Below are 13067 nucleotides of genomic sequence, written 5' to 3'. Positions count from 1 at the left end.
TTTTTTTGTAGATGAAAACTGTCAAAAGGAATTGTTCAAGTACAATTTTTTTTAAATTTTTTTTTTAACGTTTATTAATTTTTGAGACAGAGAGAGACAGAGCATGAATGGGGGAGGGTCAGAGAGAGGGAGACACAGAATCCGAAACAGGCTCCAGGCTCTGAGCTGTCAGCACAGGGGCCTGATGCGGGGCTCGAACTCACGGACCGCGAGATCGTGACCTGAGCCGAAGTCGGCGCTCAACCAACTGAGCCACCCAGGCGCCCCTCAAGTACAATTTTAAATGGTATCAGTTTCATGAATTAGGCAGACCTTCTTCCTCCACTTTTTTTCTTTTTCTACCAACACGTTTTGTAAGGTCTGTTGTGATTATTCAGATGTAGATAATTCCCACACCTTTTCACTCCCTGTCCACTCTATCCCTCACCTGTGAGATAATAGGTGATTGTGGTTTAATGGGAGTTAGAAAAGTAAAACCGAGCAGTGGATTTGTTTGTAAAAGTTTGTTTAATATTACTATGTTATTTTTTAAAATACATTTTTGGAGACCTTTCTATCTAGGAAGATAGAAAGAAAGTAAACCAGAAGTAAACCAAACCAGAAGAAAGTAAAAATGCATTATTTTCTTCAGAATTTTAAATTCCCCCACTTACTATCTTCCTTCTTTCTGAATATTCTATGCACTATTATTTTTATTTTCAGTGATTTTTGAAATGCTATCAAATTAATGATGCTACGGTAAAAGTTTAATTTATGGAAAGGGCAACCACAAAAGAAATACATGAGGAATATTTTATAGATAATAGAAAAAATTAATTTTTGTCTTCTTAGATTACTTTCTTAAGTTTATCTTTAAACAGGCTAGTTTGGTTCCATTAATTGTATAGTATCTATTGAATTATTGGAAAAATAAGACACTTGTATTATAAAATGTAACATAAGATACAACAATTTCCTTACCATGAAAATTCTGTACTGTAAATGTAAAAGTAATATAATCACCAAAGTAAAAATAGCTTGAAATCTTATAATATGAAGACTTGTTTTATGATGGGCTTGCGAGAGACTAATTAGAACTAAATATTTTAAAGTATTTGATAGGGTCTTCTGTTCTTAGTTTAGAACTGAGTCCTAAGAATATTGTGGATGGAAAATCAGTTTGAAGAGAATATTAAAAAAAATATCCTGGGGTGCCTGGGTAGCTCAGTCAGTTGAGTGTCTGACTTTGGCTCAGGTCATGGTCTTGTGGTTGTGGGTTCGAGTCCCAAATCAGGCTGTCTGCTGTCAGCACAGAGCCTGTTTCAGATCCTCTGTCCTCCCCCCATCCCCACTCCTCTCCCACTCGTGGTCTCTCTCTCTCTCTCTCTCAAAGATAAATGAACCTTTTAAAAAATTATCCTCCCTAAGATCCAGTGCAAAATCAAGTAGCAATAGCAATAGCAGAGCAACAAAGACAACACAAAACTAAATTCCAAGGCATATATGAATTTATTTCAGACTGAAGTCTAAATCTTTCTTTTTCTTTTTCTTTTTTTTAAAGTTTGTTTGTTTGTTTATTGAGAGAGCATGAGCTGAGGAGAGAGAGGGGGAGAGAGAGAGAATCCCAAGTAGGTTCTGTGCTGTCAGTTCAGAATCGGATGTGGGGCTCATTCTCATGAACTCGAGATCATGACCTGAGCTGAAATCAAGAGATGGACTCTTAGCCGACTGAACCATCCAGGTGCCCCTAAATCTTTATTCTTCAAGAGAACATATTTTCCTTGCTGGAAATTATAAGTTAGGTAGAACTGCCTCTTTCTGTACTTTTCTGTTATTCGTTCATTAGACAATGGATTTTTGGGTGGGTACTATGTGCGAGTCATTATACATAGGTACCCTCATAGAGATGACAGTTGAATGGGGGACACAGACCAGAAAACAGTAAACCAGAAATGAAATAAAAACTGAGAAGTTCTTATTGGATATAGCAATGAGGAGAAAGCCTTGCTGAAAGCTGCTTCAATAAAATGTTAGTCATTGTGTGGTTTGAGGAAAGATAGACAGAGAGATGTTGGAGACTGACTATAGATAATTGTAATCAAATTTGGCTCTGATGGTTGAAGAAGGATTTGGGGGTGGTAGTTCATTGAGAGCTTATCAATGGAGGGAAGCCTTATATATTCAAGATTGAAAGAGTTAAGCTTGTTCAAATGCTAACCAGAGGGAATTAGATGACAGGGAGAGGTTGAAGATACTGGACAGTCACAATACCCAATGACACACTGATGTGTGGAAATGAACAATGAAACCCATGGGCTAGTAAGGGTAAGGATGATGTACCATTTCTGAGGTAGGGAATAGTCTGAGCATCTTTTGGGATTCAGTTTTCAGGTAAGACTAGTTGAGGCAGGTGGTAGGCCTTATCTACCACCTTCCTTGCTTCTCTTCCAAGATTTCTATAATGTGAAAGGTGGGGAAATAAAAATAACTGAAAAAAGGACCATTTTTATCAGACTCTGCCTCCCTTTCATTGCCCCATAAAAGATACCATGGTTAGTTCTAAATGAATTACTTACAAAAAAAACCTTAAAAGCAATAAATCTGGATAAGACAATAGAGTTTTCCTAAGAGCCTTCAATATATACTTCAAATTATTTCAATGAAAAAAAGTGAAGTAATACCCTTGTAGACTGAAAAAAGTGAAGTAATACCCTTGTAGACTGATAAAATTTTGGGATGTTAATCTGTATATTTTTTCTTCATTCTGTTTTTTCCCTCTTTTGTCCATTAAGGAGGTATTATTATTTCTCTATCATGGTCATCAAAGCAGGTATGGGTAGAATGGAAAGGAGATTACAAGTCTGTCTGGGTTTAGTTTTCTGAAAACTGTAGTCCTTAGAAAAATTTGGAGGGATAATGGGGGAGTTAAAAGGAAGAGTTACCATGGGCATAGACAAATGTTTTGTCTAACATATTGTATTGGAGAGTGATATTTCCTCTCTAGACTAGCAAGATTTCTCCATGCTTTATGAGTTTAGGGAAGAAGCTGAGAAGGCAAGGTCTGGGTCCTAAGATTAGTAACAGCCACTCCTTATATCCAACAGCATTGCTGGTAAGACTGTGAGATCTAGGGTATAATCTCACTTGTTGGTGTCTTGGCAGGAGGGATCATGGGCATGGACAGCTTCAACAAAGTTTCCTGTGGCCCCTAAGCATGGCTTAGAAGCAGCAGGGGCATCAGATCTGGCTGGGCCATACAGCAGGAGCAGTGGATAGCTTAGCAGAAATTTGTGGTGACTGAAAACCAGATCAGTTGCCCGTGTGGCCTGAGATGCCTCAGTACTGATCTATTTCAAAGTCACTAGAAGAATTCTGTGTGCTGTGATCTTACTGCTCCAGAAGGGGCATTTATTCTCACTTTGGTGAATTTTGAAGGACAGGAAGGGCAAGCCCCACAGGGAGACATAGACAGCAAGAAGCAGAGAATCAAAGCTGTAGAGTTGCTGCTTTTCTAAAAACTTTGTGTATCTTTTTAACCAGTGTATTCATACTGAAGTTTTTTTTCCCCCCCTTTGGGCTCACTTTAATATAGATTTGTGATTAACTAGCACAGAAAGTATCCTGCACTCTGGGTATATGACCACATTTCTGGGTTCCTGCTTCTGAACAAGTGAGTCGTATAGCTTCCTTATAAAGAATTTAAAAACTTAGGGTACCTGGATATAGTAAACTTCAATTAAAAAGGGGGACTGATAGAAAATTACCTTTCATTTTGGTTTCAAGGTAAAAGAACTCAGTATACAATAACTGTTTTACATGTCCTTTCTCATTCTTATTGCAATCAGAGGAGAACAATGATGCTTGAAAGGCGAGTAATTTTTTTTAAAGGTATATAATTTTTGAAGGTAAGGCAATTGGGTTCCAGAGTTGCTTTTTGAATGCAGGTTTCTCTCTTTTCTCTTTCCCTGTATCCTTCTCTTTCTACCTTCTTTCCCCAGTAGGGGGTATTGATTTTTGACAGATTTACGTGATTTACAGATTTAAACTAGTATCTTTTGTTTCTAAAGTAGTAGCTTTGTGCAGATATTCCAATAGTATTACTTTTTACAAAAAACAGACTCAGAGCACCTTTTGGCATTTTCTTTCAAAATCAGTTCGTGTGCCATGTGAGAAAAAGAGGTTTATTTCATGTCTTGTCATATCATTCATGTCTAACATGGGACACTGGATTGGTCACTGACAATTATCATGACACTTGCTACTGGATCCCCAGTGGGTAATTTAAAAAATTCTTAATGTATAAAAAGATATGACATCTACATTGACTTCAGAAAAAAATGTTATAAGCTCTTGAGGCAATTAAAAAAAGGCTTATAGTGTGAGATCATAGCTGAAACAGATCTTTGTCCAACTTCCTTACTCAGGTCAAAGTTACTTTTAAAGTGGTTTAAGTGTGGTTTAAAGATAACATACAGATTATCACATTAGGAACACAAAGTTATTCAAGCAAATGTTCACCACAAAGATTCATTTTCCCTCTTTACACATTCTTAAGACATTTAATTCCAAGAAGGAGATTTAATGTCCACCACTAGAGCTAATGGAACAGTGAAGACAGATTTCTACTTAATCCCCCTGAACCAAGGAAAGCTAATTTATAAGCTTCATATAACAATGAAGATTAAGAATTTCATGAAATCCAGATGGACAAACAATATCTATATTATGTCTTTAAAAATTTATACCTTTTCTTTAGTGTGTTTTAATTTCACTTTAAAATATAAGCAAGGATTTAAATACTCTGGATTTTAATCATTATTCATTATTATTATTTTTATGATGCAGAAATATTGCATGTTTTATGCTTCTTGATAGCGGACTTAAATATGTTTGTATTGTTTCATATCTTTATAATGGACAGTCACTTCTAAAATTTTGAAAGTTGTTTATAATGGAATTCTAATTTTCTTATGACTAAGAACTCTTTACTGAATTTACATTAGGAAAAAACCTCTATACTGTACAGTTGTCTTATTTTATTAATGAGGAAGCAAGTAGCATGTACTTTTATTGAGATGCTAACTAAATAATAATTTTTAAATGTTATAATATTTTTTATATCTGTAGTATTCCAAGTAATATTAATAATTGCTCAAGAGATGACAGATGGAGGGGTGCCTTGGTGGCTCAGTTGGTTACATGTCCCTCTGACTTTTGATTTTGGCTCAGGTCATGGCCTCAGTTTGTGGGGTCGAGTCCCAAGTCAGGTTCTGTGCTGACAGCATGGAGCCTGCTTGAGATTTTCTCTCTCCCTCTCTCTCTCTGCTCCTTCCCTGCTTCTGCTCTCTCACACACACTCTCTCTCTCTCTCTCTCTCTCTCAAAATAAATAAACTTTAAAAAAAAGAGATTACAGATGGTTTAAAATCAATATTTTTAAAAAGAAACTTAAGTGCTTTAAAATTTTTTTTTCTTTATTTGTTTTTTGTTTTTGTTTTTTGTTTTTTTGTCAAAGAGAGAGAACAAGTGGGGGGGGGGAGAGAGAGAGAGAGAGAGAGAGAGAGAGAGAGAGAGAAAGAGAAAGAGAATCCCAAGCAATCTCTACACTCAGTGAGGAGTCCAATGTGGGGCTCGATCTCAGGACCCTGGAATCATGACTGAGCTGAAATCAAGAGTTGCCCGCTCTACTGTCTGAACCAACCAGGTGCCCCAAGAAGTGCTTTTAAACATGTTCAGTTTCCTTCTCTGGAGTATGTGGTCATTAACAAAAGATTCTTTTTTGCCACATATAAGCATCTATGTTATTGTGGACAGAGCATTATTAATTTGCTAGGTAGAACACATTATAACCAAAAATTGCTCATGCTCTCCAAAGCAGCAAAAAATTTACAAAAATGTAAAAATTCTCATAAAAGTATGAATTAAATGTTTGGGCCATAAAATCTCTATTAAAATGTAAAATGAGATGAAGTATTTTCAAATATCCACATAGTATTTAATATTGCCTGGAATTCAATATATATATTTTAAAAATTAATTTAAAAATGTCTTGTTCAATGTTTATCTCATTTACCTAATAAAGGAATATTCTTCAATAAGCCCTTTAATTAGTCCTTGAAATGACACATGGATTTTTAGCTTTTCACCAAACTTGCAAACTTCCTGAGGCAATGTTTTAAGAGTATGGTGATTACAATGTTATTTGAATAGATTGTAGCTTTTTGAAGTCAGAAAATGTGTCTTATTTATCCTAGTGTCCTTAGCACTTAGCACAGTTCATAGGACTTGGCCTATTTATTTAGTCTGTTGAATATATATGAATGGTAAGTTTTTCTTTATGAAATATCTTTAGAATATCTATATCTTTAATATATTGTTTTTATTGTTCCAATGAAGCATATCTTTTGAGTTTCCTAATACAACTCCACTCATTTCAAATTGCATTAACAGATAACAAATAAATCAACAAGTTGTTTATTGCCTACCCACATGAAAATGAAATACAAGTTACAGTATCTAAGAATTTTGTCTATTTGGGGAGATACTGAATAATGGCATTGCTTAGTAAAGATAAATTTGCTTGAAGATAATGAAGCCCTTGACATTGAGAAGTATGAAATTTAAGCTTAAATCATTGAGGTAGGCAGTTGAATACATTTTAGGTCTTAATCAAGGGTTTAAGTGTGATAAACTCAGGATTTAGAATAAATGAGCCTCATTGCACTATAAGAAACCCTAAAAGGACGATAAGGTTGAAGACAGGGATGTCAGTTGAGAGAATATAATTCTTGTGTGAGCTGTGTGGTGGAAATGTGAATTGAGAGAGATGTGCTAGAATATATCTAGCAGGAAATATTGATAAGAAAGGATATAGGCCAAGGAGAAGTTGAATTAGAAATTTCAAGCTGGTATGACAAAAATACATTGAACACCTAAGGCATGAGGGGGAAGGGACTGGAAAATTTGATGACTGGTTTTAGGCTCATTAAATTTGAAGTGACTGTAGGGAACCAAAACACCCACATGGAAATCAATCTCTCTCTCTCTCTCTCTCTCTCTCTCTCTCTCTATATATATATATATATATATATATATATATGCATTTATACACATATACACATATATATATGTGTATGCACATATACACATATATATAATACCTATCATATATCATATATAATTCTATATAATAATATATCTATATTCTATATCATATAGAATTATATATATAATTTAATATCTATATTAAATCTAAATATATTTAATACTTAGCAGTCTATTTAGAAATGTGAATGACAATGCAGAACAAAAAAATATACTTTTGAGCATAGTCAGCAGTGAAGGAGTAGTTGAAGTTATGGTAAGATAGCATGCTGAGATGGAGGAACAGAGTCATATTGAACCCTATAAATTAGAAATGAGATTAGGAGAAGGAGCTACCTGAGAATAAATAGAGAGAGTCGAAGAAGAAAACAAGAACGAGCTTAAAGTAGGAGATGTAGAGAGTAAAGAGAATTTCAAGGAAGGAGATAGAGGTGTGGTGTGCAAAAGCCTATTCCTATCAGTGCAGGAGAATAGATTGTGAAATTTGGAGGGGAATTTTATGGGATAACTTTTAAACACAGACATTAAAAAAATTAAATTACATAAGCTCAATTTAAACAAAATATGTTAAGAGCAAAGTTAAGAAATGCAATTTATCACTTTCTCCTTCTTAGGTTATCTCTCTATATAATATGTAGTTGCATGGTGGAAATACTGTGTAATTGTGTTATATTCTATTGTTCAACTGTTCCCAACTCAGCATGCATTGATACCTAGTAGCTTGAAATCAGCAATGAGGGAGTATGTTAACCATGAAAATGGCAAGTGCTAAAATTTAGGCCCAGTTTATAGTCTGTTGATTCTGTAGGCAAAGGATTGGCAACTTAAGTGCCTTAAGCCATATTCAGCCCTTTGCTGGTTTTTATACATAGCTAGACTATTTGTATATAGTTGGACTAGTATACATAGTCTAAGTTTTATTGGAATACAGGCATACCCTTTTGTTTACATAGTGTCTATGACTGCGTTCCAATAGCAAATAGGAGTAATTATCATAGAGAATATAAAGCCCAAATAGTCTAAAATAGTTAGTATCTGACCCTTACAGAGAATGTTTTCTATTCCTGGTCTACTCATGAGAAAGTGATGGAGAATATCTGTATAATGCAGATTACGTTTAAAATTGTGTTGTGTGTACAGGTGTTACATTATGAAGACCACAAGAATTTGAGAAGATATCCTTCTAGTATTTGAAAATGGTTGTCTGAGTCAGCAATGGTGCTTACACCATTGACAAATGTGTGAAGCTTGGACATGTCTCTGTTTTTTCATTTTTGTTGTGGTCAATAACATTAACCAAAATGTCAACCAACATCCACATTGGGATTGCACTCATTTGTCCATCTCAAATATAGATTGCCTGTGGATACTAGAGTTTGGCAAATATCAACAAGATCCTTCCATGAGAATCAATTGGCTAAATGGAATTTTCAATGAAGAATATTATGTGTTTTATTATTATTTGTAAATTGTATCCTATGTATCTTTTATGTTAGTAAAGTTTAAAATACAGTTATGTGTATAAACATATGCCTTACTTTTCATGCAGAGAGCAGGTTGTTAAGGATTTCCCAGAACAGCACTGTGTAACAGTTTGGGAAGCAATGGAGTTTTGGGGGAAGATAAAAACAGAAAGATCGTTACCTTTAATAAGTACTGAATGACATAGAGCATATTTGTCATCCAGAAAATTATGAATCACTTAAAAAAATCCTTAGCTAACTGCAAACTTTGTTGCTTTTTTTTCTTTTATGCATTTAGCAAATATTTAATTGATTACCTGCTTTGTACTAAGTGTATGCTAAGTGATATACTTTCAGGAATTAAGACACAGATTGTTTTGTGGCATTTATAATCTGACGTAGAATGCAGGTGATAAAGGAGTAAATACATAAACAAGCATATAATTACAAAATTATATGAACAGACTATAGAATTAGTGAATAATAGAGATGAGAGGAATTGACCTTGTTAAATGGGACATCCAGGAAGGTCTCTGTAGAAGTGCTATTTTGGCTGAGGCAAAGACTGGGCTGGGAAGGTTGTGCCTGGCGAGGGGAAAAGACTGTACAAATATCCTGAGAACTTAACTTAAAAAAAATTTTTATTCCCTCTCAAGAAAAAGGTAATCACTTTCAATTGCTTCATTAATTATAAAAGAAACTAAATTTTAAATAATATTACTTGGGATATAGGCAGTTACTTTACTCTAAAAACCTCAAAGTTAATCAGGTGTGGAAGTTAATTTCCCAAGTTTCCTTTTAAAGCTAGTGTGGAATTCTCTGTATGTTTACATATGACCTTCATTAAGGCTAAGAATTTCTTCATTTAGATTTGGCTTTATTTGATGCTAATATGTTTTGTCGGGTTGTTTCTCAATACTTGATGTCAAAGGAGGATCATTCTTTTTCTTTCTTTACTTATGAGTCCTGAATCTCTAAACGTATTTAGGCTCAGGCAGACAAGCATTCACACTCTTATCCAATTTGAATTTTTTCTAAATTCATCAAACCTCAGAGCTAATATATGATCCTTAGTTTCATGAAAACACTGGGTAAGTTCAGCATTACTGTGGAAATCTACCTTGTGAGAAAGATTAATTGCATTTTTCTCATCTTCCCTTGTTTCGCTACATGATTATTTTTTTTTCAACTTTTTTTTTTTTTTTTAATTTATTTTTGGGACAGAGAGAGACAGAGCATGAACGGGGGAGGGGCAGAGAGAGAGGGAGACACAGAATCGGAAACAGGCTCCAGGCTCCGAGCCGAGCCATCAGCCCAGAGCCTGACGCGGGGCTCGAACTCACGGACCGCGAGATCGTGACCTGGCTGAAGTCGGACGCTTAACCGACTGCGCCACCCAGGCGCCCCATAAAATTCTATGATTTTATAGAATAGTAACTTTGATTTCTTTGTGTTTTCAGTTATGGACAGTCCCAAATTATGAACAATACATGTTTTAAAAATTGCTTTTTAAGTGATGTCAACAGTCCAAAAGCATTTTTCTAATAACGTTGATATTGTATGAGGTAGTTTATCCTGACCAGTCCACAAAATCCTGTAAAGTAACTGAATTGTAACACTCATTATCTGAGAAGTCTCAGCTATTCAGACTTTTATTTCTATGGAAAAATTTATTCTAATTTCTAACCCAAGATTCTGGAACACATCTTCCATTGTGAAGTGGGCTTACAGGTGGGAGTGGAAACACAGCCTCCTGGTCATACTCCCCACCCTCATCTTCCAGCAATGAGGGTAGGCCATCAAAGTTCTCATGGCACCAAGGATTGAAGCAATGGGGTAATGGAGATCCTGGACATTTATTTTCCCACCAGTGAAAATTAATGAAGACTCAGGAGTTACTACAACATTAGTGATGAGAAGGAAGTTTCAGCAGCTAGAGTGTGTTGGTGAGTTCTTGGTTACATGGCTGTTTATATGATATACATATAAGGGTGTGTTAAAGTCTTTGTGTGTGTGTGTGTGTGTGTGTATGCACACATGCATGTGTTGTTATTTCTGTGTATACTGAAGTCCTGTTGACCTGAAAACCCAACATGTAAAACGTGCCAATGAATAAACTTTTGTACCAATCTTTGATTTTATGATTAAGAGATAAATGTTCAGTAAGTAAATTAAAAGCAGATTTATTCCCATATATGTACAGAAAAGTATGTATGTATGTATGTATGTATGTATGTATGTACGGGAAAACTGCATTTCCTATGTATTCTGCACCTACAAGATTGTGCAATGATTATGATGTATGTGTTCAATGATGATGCTAAAGGCAGAGAAAAAATCCTGAAGGAATTCTGAATCACCCACAGTTAAATTATTTTCAGCATAGATTCAGTACTCTTTGTAAATCTTTGAACATTGACAAACCATATAATTCTTGGGTAAAAGAACTGTTATTCAGAACAGTTCCCAATTATGGGGGTGAAAACTTAAGGTTGTGTCCTTAAGTGGAGAGACACTTTATTTGAGAACTATTGAAGGTTTTTTTGTTTGTTTTGATTTTGTTTTTGTTTCTGTTTTTTCACTTTTCTTCTTGATCTTCTCTGGGTCATCATTATAACTGTCTCCATTAGCTGTTTTATGCCTATCTTGAAATGTAAAGCTGATAATTTTAGATATACTTTGGACTTTAAGAATTGGAGGTGCATTTGCCTATTTGTGAGGACACCAAATAACTTGAAATTTGCTGGATGGAGTGTGTATATCTATATCTATATCTATCTATCTATCTATCTATCTATCTATCTATATATATATATCTCAAATGCACTAGAGCACTTGAGCTCAAAAGGTTTCAAGTCATGGTAATTACGACTAATTATAGCTAAGTAATTTTCTTTTCTTGGTTCAAAAGAAATGGGTACACAGATGTATATTCTGAATACTTACAGAGTCTTAATTGCCTGTCAGGAGGTAGTATTTAGGAGCATGATTAAATGGGTTAAGACACATCTAGAAAGGAAACTTCTAAGAGAGGAGGTACTGGTTAATGCTGCTTCTGAGATTGAATTTGAGATTTATAGCATACCCCCGTTTAAAAAAGAAAAGTTACATATGGTTTATGCACACATTGTTAGAAACTGAATTGTTTACAAATGATATATTTTATGCTGGTTCATTGGCATTGTTTCTAGCATAATGGTTGCCGTTTCAAATCTTCCTTTTGAAAAACAGCACAGACATTTTTAAATGCCAGGATGTCTTCTCTATAATCTTGTTCTTCTAAGATATCACTAGTGCGGTGATCAGGAGCTATTTGTTCAATCATGACCTGTGAGGCTTTCATAACCTCTTATAAACTTAAGTGCCAAATCACCAGGCTGGATATAATTACGTTTTAGTGATTTCTTTGAGCTTTGAAGGCTAATGGATAGCCTCAAGTATTTAAATAACTGCTTGAACTTTCTTAATTGATACAAACTGTCTGTAATAATTCCACTTTGTCTAGTATGCCACATGAACAGCTTTATCCTAGGTTTATATACTTAATTGATAGTGTTCAATGGTACATGATATTTATATGAGCCCTTGTCTTATTGAATTGTACGTGAGATAATCATTCTAAGTTATATTTTAAAGCTATGCACCAACTTCACAAATTAATACACTGGAATCAAAGTTTGTATGCTAGATCAGCAAATTTAGTAGTTCATATCAAATTTTGTCAGTCTTTTGTAAATATACTAAGACTTATACACCCAAATGATTTTTCCTATTTTTTTTCACATTGCAAATTTTTCTGGTCGCATATTTACATTTCAGTTAAGATAAAAAATAACCATGTTAAATTTACGAAAACCACACCAAATGATCTAATATCTAATTATAATGAACAATAATTTGAAGACTTTTAATTTTCATTGAAGGGTTTTATTGATTTTCTACATTAAAAATCATCAAGATGTATATCAAGGAATAACTGGGTTCATATCTTGTTTTCCTTTAAGAAAATCATATCATAAAGTGTACAGTATATATTGACCAGAATCGGGATATAATGTAAATTTTTATAACATAAATGTGGAATGAAAAAAGGAATTACAAAAAAAAACAAACATTTTTTGGAATTTCTCATTAAGAATTAACCTTAGCTGTGACTGACATGTGACACTTGGCAAACTTTGACATTTTATGAACAGCTGTTTGTTCATCTGTAAGATGGGGAAAAAAAATTATGCAGACTACCAATACTCAACACCTCTTGATATTTATGGACAGTCAATAAATGCTACCTTATCATTATCCTTCTTACTGTTATTGTCATTATCATAAGAAATGCCTTATTACTTTTTAATTTCACCTTGATTATAACAAGAAGTTATGATCCAGATTTGGCTTAAGATGACCTTAAATTATTTTCAAAAACAAAGTAAGTCCCCAAAGTATTAAGATATGATACCATTTATGTTATTTATAAGAATGTTTCAGAAAATCTAAAGGCAATTCATTTTTCTGAAAAGTAACT

General features: G+C 34.3%; 1 protein-coding gene across 4 annotated transcripts in view; it reads left to right on the top strand.

The window, feature by feature from the left end:
• Nucleotides 1-13067, top strand: part of CSNKA2IP (casein kinase 2 subunit alpha' interacting protein) — a 262755-nt gene that overhangs the window by 136982 nt on the left and 112706 nt on the right. For 3 of the 4 annotated variants that reach the window (XM_058731696.1, XM_058731697.1, XM_058731698.1), the window contains exon 1: nt 10220-10491. The exons of the other annotated variant lie outside the window; for it this stretch is intronic. The gene's annotated coding sequence lies outside the window, so the exon portion shown is untranslated. Of the gene's footprint in view, nt 1-10219; nt 10492-13067 lie in introns of those variants that run through there. 4 annotated transcript variants of the gene reach the window in all.

The sequence above is a fragment of the Neofelis nebulosa genome, chromosome 5 (genome assembly GCF_028018385.1).
Source record: "Neofelis nebulosa isolate mNeoNeb1 chromosome 5, mNeoNeb1.pri, whole genome shotgun sequence".
NCBI lineage: Eukaryota > Metazoa > Chordata > Mammalia > Carnivora > Felidae > Neofelis > Neofelis nebulosa.
The sequence above is the reverse complement of the archived record's forward strand: the minus strand, read 5'-3'. Positions and strand labels throughout refer to the sequence as shown.